The sequence below is a fragment of the Erythrolamprus reginae genome, chromosome Z, assembly GCF_031021105.1.
Source record: "Erythrolamprus reginae isolate rEryReg1 chromosome Z, rEryReg1.hap1, whole genome shotgun sequence".
Taxonomy (NCBI): Eukaryota; Metazoa; Chordata; class Lepidosauria; order Squamata; family Dipsadidae; genus Erythrolamprus; species Erythrolamprus reginae.
In genome coordinates this window covers 119,262,574-119,275,845 of record NC_091963.1, presented here as the reverse complement: position 1 = coordinate 119,275,845, position 13,272 = coordinate 119,262,574, and the positions used below count along the sequence as shown (strand labels likewise).

General features: G+C 40.5%; 1 protein-coding gene across 1 annotated transcript in view; it reads left to right on the top strand.

The window, feature by feature from the left end:
• The window catches only part of RUVBL2 (RuvB like AAA ATPase 2), a 615,067-nt gene that overhangs the window by 208,930 nt on the left and 392,865 nt on the right, over positions 1-13,272 (top strand). The window lies entirely within an intron of this gene.

The window sequence follows — 13,272 nt, the reverse complement described above, 5'->3', positions numbered from 1 at the left end:
CAGTTTCTCTAAATCATTTTTAAACATGATGTTTAAGATTAAAGGTCAATCCATCTTATTTTGCTTAACCAGTGACTGTAAATAAACAATTTGGCATTGAAATCGTTGACATTTAACAATGATGCCAAAAGCTTTGAGACCCAGGAAAAAGTATCTGACTTCCTTGTCATCTTGGCCCCATCTCCTTTCTCTCTCTGAGTTTCTTGATGATATTTGTTGGTAGCAATTGCAACATCTGGTCCACACAAGAAATTTGCTGTTCGTTATGCTGTAGAACAAAGGTCTCCAAACTTGGCAATTTAAAGACGTATGGACTTCAACTGCCAGAATTCTCCAGCCAGCTTGGAGTTGAAGTCCACAAGTCTTAAAGTTGCCAAGTTTGGGGGGCCCTGCTGTAGAAGGTTCTTTACATCAGTGTGTACACTAGCATGATGACTGGGAATTCTGGGTATTGAAGTCCACACCTCTTAAGAGTGGCCAAGGGGAGCTAGAGGTCCTACAGTAGCAGTTTAGCCCCTGGATAAAATTACTCTGACATCAGCAGTATCTCCAGGGATGTTTCTGGTCAAGTAAAAGACCAGCCTTTGCACATTTTTACTATATCTGCCAAAGGCTCACTAGTAGACATAGTGTTCATCGTCTCCTGGGCTCTGGAAGAAATAGCACTGACAGAATTGACTTTGGGCATTACTGTATTTCCTATTTTGTCTGGACATGCTGAATTTTCCAGGCAAAGCTGGAATAAGTTTTGCCAATGCTCCAGCTCTGAATGCACAAGCTCCAAAACAGGCAAAGATGTTTACAACTCCCCAGGGGCATGACCCAGTTTGAGAGGCTTTGCTATAAAGTAGCTCAGACCATTATCAGTTCTTCCATACTACAGATGGTATAATGAGGCCAAGAGAGAATGGCTAGTCTATCACTGGCCAGAAAAAGCCTAGCAGGAGTTAAGGAATTATTGGTTGTAGCCTAGGCTCTTTGTTACTATTGTATAATTGGTTTGGAGTATAAATATTTCCATGCATTCCTATAAGCCAACAGTTTCCAAATTTGTGTCTTTGTTAGTGTTATGATTGTGAAAGTTAGCAGTTTTGCGAATTGTAGTTCTAGAAGAATCCCATCCCATTCATCTAGGCCCAGGGCTGTCAAACTCCGGTCCTGCTGGAAATCCTGAGATGCTATGTGACGCTGATGTGAGTATACGAGTTTGACACCCTTGAACTAGGAAAAGGTATTGTTGAAGTCACATCTTTACTCAGCTAAGAAACTCACAAGGGGCCCTTTCAGCAGTGACTCATTGGGTTCGCCCAACACTTTTAACCATGTTTTGCTTTAACCAGGTTTATTGAATACTGCAAATTTATTTACTAAATTTACATATTATGTTCAACCACATATCGTGTTTTACAAATTATGATAACTGATTATATTGGATAAATGTAAAGCAAAAGATATCAAGCCAGTATAATAAATTATAAAGTCAGGAACATTGCATAATGCAATGTGCAAAATCAGCCAATAAGTGTTTTCTTTTTTCTTTTTTTTAAATAAATATGTTTATTGGTTATATACATTAAAAATGGTACAGAAAAATAAAGGGAATATAAATAATGTACATTCTAGCAATTATAGTTTACTTATATAGCATGTGTGATTGGGGAAGGAGAGGGAAAGAAAGGGAAAGGGATTTAGAAAGAAGGGAAAGAAATACAAGAGGAGGACAAATAGAAAAATAAAGCAAGGAAAGAGTAGTAAGAAGAGTGGGGGGGGCCAGCGTTAGAGCTGGGGCTTTTATGTTTTGCGGCCTATAGTTTAAGCATATAGGTGGTATAGATTTTCCTGAAGTTTTATCCATATGTATTTGACGTAGTTGCTAGTGCCATCATTTATCAGCGATTTATAAATTTATTCATTCAGTTTCTTTGTAGTTCAAAATTTGTGTTGATCGATGTTTACATTTTATTGTTTCAATTTGGTATTATGATTCATGTCGTTATTTACTGGTTTTACATGTTGTTTTAGTTGGACATTTTTCTTGATGTATAATTTTTAAGTAATTTCTTTTTTTTAACCAATGGTACCATTTGTCCCATGCTTTATAGAAATCTGTCTCATCCTTGTTTTGCAGTTCCATTGTTAGCTTGGACATTTCTGCACATTCCATTATTTTAATCAAAAGAGATAAAACGGTTGGGTTTTTTTCCTGTTTCCAGTATTGTGCGTATAGAATCCTTGCGGCTGTAATAATGTGAATTATAATATATCTGTTTTTTTAATTAAAGTTTTGTCTTATGATTCCTAATAAAAATAGTTTGGGTTTTGCATGGATGGTCTGTGAGGTGATTTGTTCTAGTATAATTTTGATTTTATACCAATATTTTTGGGTGGTTTCACATGTCCACCAGATGTGGTAATATGTACCAATAGGTGTTTTCATTAACCAGTGCTTTGATAAAATAGCCATAACAAGGCTCTTGAGGTGTGAGATGCTAGGTGTGTGATATTTTAGATTAAAAATGATGGCTTTTAAGCAGGCGTTTGCTATTGTTGTCCCTTGCATTTTCAAAATCACACACTCTCTCTCTGACACACACACACACACACACACACACACACGTATACAAAGTAGTTTGCCTATGGGGATGTAACTGATCACAGTGCCGCCTTTCCCAGCCACCCTGCTTTCTTTTAATTGCTGTCCTCTGGGTGTCATAAAGCACAGGGCTTTGGGAAATGGTGAAATAAAAGTAAGACCTTATGCTGTAAATCAGCAGAAAGCTCAAGGGCAGTTGCTGTACTCAGCAAATCACACGAAAAGGGACAGCAAAATGGGCATCAGGAGAAATATCTCTGATGAGGCCCAACATGCTGACAAATGATGGAACGCATGTCTGCGTCTTTAAAGTTGCCTCCACCTCAAAACTCTGTTGTGTTGTATATACTGAAAAGACCGCAAAAGTTGGGATTGCTGCAGGTTCTATCAGCTAAGAGTCATTAGCTGGCAGCAGTGGTGGGTTCCTACCAGTGCGCTAGGCAATTCAGTTCCCTTAGCAACTGCCCGATTGTGCAATTTGTGCGTGACTGCTCTGGTGCCGGACTGTAGGGCGGCGCCATCTTTTTTTCCTGAATTTTTGGGCTTTTTTGCTTCCTAGGCATGCACATATAGCCACATGGGATAAGTTCTACAACTGGATCAACGCAAGGGAGAGAGATATGGAAAGAAATAAAAATAAAATAAAATAAAATAAAATAAAAAACAAAAACAAAGAACGGAATAGAGACGTTCATTTAACAATTGCAACACTTTATTTATTCGCTGACTCCTTCTCAGAGACTAAAATCAATTATAAATATAACAATTATAATACCAAACACAACATTTAGAAAAGGAAATCTGAGATTAACAATTAAGCAAACGTAAAGAGATAAGATTTCGCTGATGCAAAAACCGTGAAAATAAAACAAAATATAGCTGCAGACTGGCAGCGGGGGGGCGGGAGGGGGGAAAAGGGCTGTTTGACGTTATTGTTGAATGTGGCATGTTCAATTTTACTGAAAACGTTGATCAGATGCTCATGACACGAACACCCTGTCTTGTCAAGACTGTTCTGTACTGTCTTTTATATTTGTATATATTCAATAAATATTTTTTTTTAAAAAAAGAAGCAAAATCTCATAAGGGAATGGTCATACGCATGAGATTTTGGCAATTTTTTGCTTCCGTGCATGCGCAAAAGCAAAAAATTCCCAAAATCACATGAGATTTTGGTGCGTTTTTGTTTCCTGTGCATCTGCGGAAGTAAAATCACAGGAGGGATGTGCGTGCGCCCAAATCAGAAGGATGTGCATGCAGCACACTGGTATGCGGGTAAATGCAACCCGCCACTTGACTGGCAGGAAGCAGAAGACATGCCTTCTCTATCACAGCCCCTGTCGTCTAGAATATTCTCCCTTCAGATAAGCCCAAACCTGTCGGCCATTAGTAAGGCTGTGAAGACTTGGTTGTATGTCTGGGCCTGAGGCTCTATGTATGTTAAGTGCTTCTTTTTCTGGCTTTATGGGCATTCATGGTAACAGCTTTACTTGGTGCCATATACAGTGGTACCTCATGATACAAACTTAATTGGTTCCAGGAGGAGGTTCGTAAGGTGAAAAGTTCGTAAGATGAAACAATGTTTCCCATAGGAATCAATGTAAAAGCAAATAATGCCTGCAAATCCTTCAGGAAAATCCCAAACTTTAGAAGGGAGGCGAACAGAGGGCAGGGAGGAACAGCTAAAGGGGGCAGGTGGAAGAAGCAAGGCTAGGCTAAAGAGTGAGTGGGAAGGAAGAAAGGCAAGGGGGGCGCCCCTCCCTTTTCTTTCTTCAAAAGACACTCTTTCACTGCCTCTGCAAGCACGCTGTTCTCTGCAAAGTCTTTCCCCCTCCAAGCCGCCCCTCCCTTTTCTTTCTTCAAAAGACACCCTTTCAGTGCCTGTGCAAGCACGCTGTTCTCCTACTTTTTAAAATGCAAACTCTTTCCCCCTCCAAGCCGCCCCTCCCTTTTCTTTCTTCAAAAAGGGGGGGGGAAAGAAACCCCTTCATCCCAGCAGCAGCAGCTTGGGTTCGTAAGGTGAAAATAGTTTGGAAGAAGAGGCAAAAAAATCTTAAACACCGGGTTCGTATCTCAAAAAGTTTGTTAGAAGAGGCGTTCGTAAGATGAGGTACCACTGTATATTTATTCTTTACTCTTTAAATTGTTTTAATAATTTTAATTGTTTTATGTCTTGTTCAAGAGACCAACCAACAACTGAAATCAACTATTTTTTCTAACCTACGTGGGATTCTACAAATGAACCCCACCTCCAAAGTGTGGTAGTGTTAGGGATAAGGGACAGGATTTCTTTTTGTTGATAATTTATTTAAAAGGCTAATTCTCGCCCAAATGAACACAGGACATAGATCAGGATCCAAGAAAAAGAGAGGCTGGAGCTGCAGTTCGATACACCGAATGTCTGTCTATTCTCAGTTTTATGGAATATGGAAGCAGGAAAGAAGAAAGAACTAAAGAGGGCAACAAAGTATGATGGCAATGAATGCAAAATAAGAAATGTGTAAAACAAGCATAGGCTCTGGTGTCTGAGTTCATTAAAAAAAAGAATGCTTCTTTCAAAACTGGCCTTGAGTATCAAGTATATATTTAATAATCATTTTCTCTATGACAACAGCATGCCTGAAAACTATAGAGAAGTTTGATTAAAATGTGGTTGCAAAGACTGTATGCAAAGCCATAAAGGGATTTGCCTGGTTTTTAACCTATTGTGCAATTCGATCCACTAGTAATGCAGGGTCTATACAGCTTTTTATGATATGCATGTCAGAGTTCCAAATAGATCCAAAACTATATCAGAGTTTGAGGCAAAGTATACCTCAAAGTTCCAATTTATTGGCAGAACCATTTTGGCACATCTGGGAGGGACCCGAATCTGAAGGTCCCAGGGTTTCTCCATTCAGCTGAAAGTTCAAGCCCTTGTGCCCACACCCCCAAATCCATCACATTGACCAATCTTCAACTACCAACTTGGCAGAATCCATCTATTTCTTTCCATGCAGGTGCAGGAGTATGAAGACAAAGGACAACCTTGACTATCTAGAAATAATTTATTATACAGACAGCCCTTATGCAATTCCTCCTCCCAAATTCCCACAATAAAAATATATTTATTTGTTTGTTTGTTTGTTTGTTTGTTTGTTTATCTATCTATCTATCTATCTATCTATCTATCTATCTATCTATCTATCTATTTATTGGATTTGTATGCCGCCCCTCTCCGCAGACTCGGGGCAGCTAACAACAGTAATAAAACAGTGTATAATAGATTGACTACAGGTATATGAATATTCACATGACTGCGTATACACTTACCTATGATCGTGAAGCATTCTGTACCAGGTTCAGGTATGTGAATTAATAACATGCTCTTCTGAATTGAGATATTTTTACTGCATCATTGGAAATAGTGGTTAACGTTACAAGTACTAAAGAAGTATACATTTTCTGAAAGTTTTGAAATAATACAATTTATTAAATGACATTGTAGTCCAGTGGTATATAGGATAATCAAATAATAAACAGTTTAAATGTTTAGTATTGCAGCACAAAGAAAAGTTGAGGTTGGCTGCAAGGCAATCAAATAAGCAGCATTTAATCAATAGTGAATTTAATTATCTAATTCAAGGAGAAAAAGTCAAGGAGTATAGAGAATAATGCATTCAACTCAATAAGATAAAGATGAAGCAAAATTTTTCAAAAAGCCTTCCATTTTACACAGGGTTCAGCTACAGGAGATGAGAGTAATATAGAGACTTTTACCGAAAAACAGTCACAATTCCCTGCCTTACATTGAGGCAGAGAAATTTACACGAGGTAGCATTCACACAGGCTCACACATGTACAAAAGGATAACACATAATATAGATACTTCTTTACTTGGAAATGGTGATTAAAACAGAGAATATAAGGGATCCCTATAAATTGCTGCTTTTCTGGTATAGATAGTAGTCAACTTACAACCACAATTGGAACTGAAACTTCTGTCACTAAACGTTGCAGCCATTAAGTGAGTAGACCCCGGTTTTATTATGTTTTTGGCTGGGTCTGTCCACCATAGATCTCCTAGAATGGAAAACCAGATAATTTAGATTCTAGAAGATGACGAGTATTGGAAAGTATGTTGCTCTTTTGTCAGATTCTGAATCAAGCTGGTCAGACCAAGCTGGCTGGTCCCTCCAATTTGTGTGTGGGGGGGGTCCCTACTCAGTGGGGTAGAGCTGGGGACCCAGAAATATTGTTTTCAAAATCCAAATAGCCAAATGGAACCCATATTGGAAGGTTTAAGTTAAAATCCTACAAGTGCCCAAACTTTAATTACATGCCTATGAATCTAGTTTGTGTCCAACGCATGTCAATCACCTCTATAGGGTTTGGTTCCAATAATAATAATAATTATTATTAATAATGTATTAGATTTGTGTGCCGCCCCTCTCCGAGACTTGGGGCGGCTCACAACCACAATAACAATACATCACAAATCTAATAGTTAAAACTAAAATTAAAAGCCCACTATCATTAAAAAACAATTGATACTACACAATCATCATCAGGGTGCGTTCAACTTAGCTTGCTGCCGGTTTGCTTCCTCCTGTGCCTTGTGGTCACACGTGCCTGGTGGGTGCATGCGCAATACAAAACAATCCCTGGGGGAAAAAACATGCTGAAAACAAATTGGTGACCTCATGAACAGTGCTGTAAACTTAGCTTCTGCACATGCGCAGAATAAAAAATAAAAATTTAGGGAAAAAATCAGATTTTTTTTAAAAAAAGATGGCGAGGCCCATGTGCAGAAGCTAAGTTTTCAGCACTGTTCATGCGGCCACCAGTTAATTAGTTGATTAGTTGATTAGTTGATTAGTTGATTAGTTGATTAGTTGATTAGTTGATTAGTTGATTAGTTGATTAGTTGATTAGTTGATTAGTTAATTAGTTAATTAGTTAATTAGTTAATTAGTTAATTAGTTAATTAGTTAATTAGTTAATTAGTTAATTAGTTAATTAGTTAATTAGTTAATTAGTTAATTAGTTAATTAGTTAATTAGTTAATTAGTTAATTAGTTAATTAGTTAATTAGTTAATTAGTTAATTAGTTAATTTAATTTATATGCCGCCCAACTCCCAAAGGACTTATTAGATTGGAAAAATCAGGGCCAAGCAGGTGGGTTCTTCTGGGCTCGGACCGGTTAGCGCGAACTGGTAGCAGCCCACTTGTGATGTCACGATGATGTCATCGAAGCGGATTAACTAACTAACTAACTAATGAACAAACAAACATAATACCACAGTGATTTCTTCCACCTGTTCAGTTTCATATTACCTACAAATCTACTTCCCAAAGCTTTCAGTAATGAAAGCATTGGACCTGCCACTGAAAAAAGGCAAGAGGACCTACATTTAATCATCACCAGATTCAGTTGCTATTGGGGACAGCACTCCACTACAGTCAAATTTGCGGGCTATAGACCTTATGGTAATCTCTGCCATTTAGAAAGTCTCATGATGAAGAGACTTCAATTTACCAGAAGAATATTTTTGGAAAGACAAAGAGTCTTTGTGTACTTCCAGCTCTTGACTGGGAAAAAAAAAGCACATCATCTTTTCATTGCCCCCCAAAAAAAGCACATAGGGCTCCACAAATGTCACATGGATTAGATGAGCCAACAATGCCTCTCACAGGAGGAGAGATCTATTCACCTAGAGGCTCTGCAGGAGTCGGGAAGATTACACAGAAATCAGGCCTTCCACAGAACAATTGCAGGTTCTGATTCTTTTCTTCAAATAAGGCCTAAGTAATCCAATGTGCTCAAATGCTTCTAATCTCCAAAGCCTGTTTCGCTTGGGCCTCTCAGTCGCTGGAGAGCCAGTCGCAAAAGAAGCACGAGGCTCCGCCCAGATGCCATTTGGGTTCTTTTACCCTCTGCGTATGCACATAACACTTTGGACATGCACGGAGGGTAAAAGAACTCAAACAGTGGAATCTGGGCAAGTGGGCGGAGCCTCGTGCTTCCTTTGTGACTAGCTCTGCGTTGACTGACAGGCATGAAAAAAACGGGAGCATTTCACCCTGGCTTCCTCTCTTTCTGAAAGTTTCCAGGATAGTTTTATTACTCAGGACTCAGAAATTATTAGGAAATAAATATATTTCTTCAGATGTAAGTTTCTGTAAGTGGGAGTGTAATAGACTTCATGAGGGGATACCATTTCCTCTCGGTTTCATTTCATTTCTCCAAATCCTTCATTGCAGCAGTGATTTTCAACCTTTTTTGAGCCGCGGCACATTTTTTACATTTACAAAATCCTGGGGCACACCACCAACCAAAATGACACAAAATGACACTCTAAGACACTCTCCTCTCTTTTTCCATCCCTGTCTCCCCCATTGTGTGTGAGTGTGTGTGTGTATATACACACTCTTGAACCGTTTCCAAAATTAAGTGAGGGCTGACGGGTTTTTCTCTCTTATTCTTTGGGTGCATTTTTATCATATGCTTTAAATCAAGAGTCACTTCTCTCTCTCTTTTGTTTCTCTCTCTTTCCTCTCATTCTCTGCCTCAATCATTTTCTCATTTCTCTTTTTTCCTCCCTTTTTTGCTCGTTTCTCTTGCTCTTTCCCCCTTCCTCTCATTTTCTCTTTCTCTCTCTCTGTCTCTCTTGCCTTCTTTCTCTCTCACTCTTGCTTTCTTTCTCGCTCTCTCTTTCTCTCAGCAAAAAGTTGCGAGATTGGAACCTGAGCTTCCTTCTACGCGACACGCCTGACCATGTCTCGCGGCACACTAGTGTGCCTCGGCACACTGGTTGAAAAACACTGCATTAGAGGATGGACTCAACAATCCTTTCCCTTTGCTATGTGGGCTGGTTGAGAAAACAGAGATCAAACCTATGTAGTCACCTGAAATAAAACATACTAGATCCAGCTTAGTCTACACCAGTGACGGCAAACCTTTTTTTTGCTTGGGTGCCAAAGGGGCACACACATGTGTGATAGCATGCGTGCAAGAGACCACACCCATAATGCAATGCCCTTCCCCCCCAGATGCTTCACTCCCTCCATGCAGGCATGCAGACTTCACTATAGCCTCTTGACTTTTGTTCGGCCATTTTTGCCCTCCTCAGGCTTCAGGAAAGCCTTGGGAGCCTGTGGATAGCACAAAATGGGCTCAACAGTCCAACCGGAAGTTTATTTCCAAACTTCCGGCTGGGGTGTTAGGCCATTTTTCACCATCCACAGGCTTTAGGTGGCTTTCCTGAAGCCTGAGGAGGGCAAAACGGCCTCTGGAGGGTGCTCCAGAATGTCAAAAATGAGCTGGCCAAGGGCAGGGGTAGGTAAAGTTGGCTCTTCTATGTGGACTTCAATATCCAGAATTCCTGAGCTAGCATGATAGCCTGAGGAATTCTGGGAGTTGAAGTCCACAAGTCATAGAAGAGCCAACTTTGCCTCCCCCTGGCCTAGGGCAACACCTTGCGGGTGGTTTCCAATGCACCATTAAACTGCAGCATGTGGTGTCAGCACAGATAGTTCTCCTTAGTGTATGAGACACACACGCACACACACACAAACACCAATTAAAACTGTTGCAGTAATTCTGGCCAATCTATTACAGGGAGTGTTTATCTTTCAGCAGTGAGAGGAAGGTGGAAAATCAAATGCCATACTGAGCATTTAATTCAGATCCACAAAGATCCCAACATTCTTTTTTTCAGGAATTGTCTAGCATAGTGATGGCAAGCCCCTTTTTTCACTCGTGTACTAAAAGCACGTGCCTGCACACTATCACACATGTGGGAGCGCCCACACCCATAATTCAATGCCTGGAGAGGGAGAAAATGGCCTCCCCCACTCCCGCAAAGGCCATTTGTAGGCCGGAAGTGGCCCATTTCCTGACTTCTGGTGGGCCTGGTAGGCCCATCTTTTGCGCTCTCCAGCCTCCAGAAGCTTCTCCTACCCACACCCAGAGGCCCTCTGGAAACCTAAAATGCCCTCCCAGAGCCTCTGCATGAGCTGAAAATCAGCTGGCTGGCATACACATGTGTGCTGGAGCTGAGCTGGAACAACAGCTTGCATGCCAGTAGATATGGCTCTGTGTGCCACCTGTGGCACGCGTCCATCACTGGTCTAGTATTACTTGACAGACAAGTGCATACATACAATTTCTTGAAACTTCAAGTTTTAAACACCTCAATGAACAAAATATTACCGTTAAGCAGAACCACAGTATTCTGTAGTGATTCACAATTTAATTATTTATGCAGTACAATAAGGATTTTTAAATGTAAATTTTTAAAAAAATAAATGAAGTATTTTAATTTGGTCAAGGGATTTACCAGCTTCTTGTAACCAGCTTCTCTTGCTATTTATTTGGATTTCCTACTAAGGTTAGCTTTAGAAGACATGATTAGATTGACACAATGGCAAGTTATAAACTACAGTTTACAAATTACAGTGGTTAGTGTCAGAGCCAAGGAAACAGTATTATAGGTAGTAATGTGTATGAGTTCAATACATATAAGCATAGGGTGTGTTTCTTTTTGACTATAAAGAGGCAACAATGGTGAAATGTCACAGACTTCACCTCTTACGTATACAGTGATCCCTCGAGTATCGCGAGGGTTCCGTTCCAAGACCCCTCGCGATAATCGATTTTTCGTGATGTAGCGGTGCGGAAGTAACAACACCATCTGCGCATGCGTGCCCTTTTTCCATGGCCGCGCATGCGCAGATGGTGGGGTTTGCGTGGGCGGCGGGGAAGACCCAGGGAAGGTTTCTTCGGCCGCCCAGCAGCTGATCTGCTCGGCAGCGCGGGAGCAGCGAGGAGCCGAAGATTGGGGTTTCCCAGCCGCCCACGCAAAGGGGAAACCCCGATCTTCGGCTCCTCGCTGCTGCCCGCCCGCTGCTCGCCCGCCCCGCCCGCCGCTCGAGAGCAAGAGGGGGAGAGATAGAGAAAGAGAGAGAAGGAAAGAAAGAGATGAGAGAGGGAGGAAGAGAGTGTGAGAGAGGAAGAAGCAAGATAGGAAAAACCGCGGTGTAGAAAAAAAACCGCGCACGTATTTTTAATTTATTATTTTTTGAAAAATCGCGATATAGCGTTTCGCGAAAATCGAGGGATCACTGTACTCTGCTGATTTCTGTGTTGCAATAGTTAAGCCATCGCTAGATGGCAGCAAAGAGACACAGAAACCCAATTGCATATCTCAGTGGTTCTCAATCTTTCTAATGTCATCACCCCTTAATACAGTTCCTCATGTTGTGATGACCCCCAACCATAAGTCTAGCACCAATTCTCTCAACAGAGCTTTAAGTTGATTGGCAAGAAGGTCAGAGGGACACCCCCACTGTAAATATCTGATTGGTCAGATTGTAAAAATATGTTCCAAGGTGCCGGAATAGAAGCTTTAGTTCCTAACACCATGGGAAATTTGCCTTTTCCCATGGTCTTAGGCGACCCCTGTGAAATGGCTGTTTGACCCCCCAAAGGAGTCTTGGACCCCAGGTTGAGAACAACTGGCAAATCTAGTAGTGGCCCAAAATTTTGAAGTTCAGATATGGCAATTCTTCCTCTGACCCAAGATGTATTAAAAAAAATCCAGACAACCTGGATATGGCAACAAAAAGATACAGTTGTGTGTCTTTTATTGCCACTTGAATTTTTGCACCCTAGATCTAGTATCCTAGAAAATTAGAATTTTTGTGCAAAAGGTAGCTTCAATAGACAGAATAACTGCAGAACCAGAATCCCGACCACATAACTAAATACATTTCACATGATTTAATTCTAATAAAAATAAATGACACTTAATAACATTTTTTTTTTAAAAAAGCAGCAACTGGGTGTTAAGCATCTCATTATAATTGGTCGGAATGCTAAATGAAGTTTTTATTACCTAGTTTCAGTTGTTAAGTCATTGATAAGCCATAATATGATTTATTTAGTTTGACTTAGCTGTTAAATCATCCACTATCATTTGTAAGTCATGGAGAATAGATGAGTACATGTGATCATCCCATTTTTTATTTTATTTTAAGGAGGCAGCAAGGGGGGGGGGGGAAGGAAACTGAATTTCAAAAGAGTAAGCTATGCCTCGTATAATGAATGAGAAACATCAATATAACGTGTATTTTCTGTTGAAAAGCAGAGCATACTATACTGTATTTCATTTGTAACCATGCTGCCACACTTGACACATTCCCCCAAAGCCTAGTCCTATTGATTTTTATGGCAGTAAGTTTTAAGAAAACAGGTTTAGAATCTTGATGCCTATTTTACAGTTCCAATTTATGATTCTGTATAATTATTATGATTTGGGTTCAGACGGCACAGCTTCTTTAAGAAATCATAGAGATCTACCAATTGGCAGAGCCAGTTCTTTTCAGACAATGCTAACCATTCCCATTTTTGGCATTATTAAACCACCACTCCCACTTGCCCAGTTAGGGGGAGCACTGGCAGGGGATTATGGGAAGTATTTACCCCTCTAGATGACGCCAAGTTGAGGAAGGCTGAGCTCGGTCTGACAAACTGAAACCTATATGGTTTCCCACCCACCATCCCCTGATAGCAGAAAGAGGCAAGCTGCTGGGCTGCTAAAAGGCTGCCGTTGGGGCATCGGGAAAGGGGTGCCTAGGGGCAAGGAAAGAGATCCCTTCTTCCCCAGGCCGAGGGGGCGGAAGATGCTGCACGTCC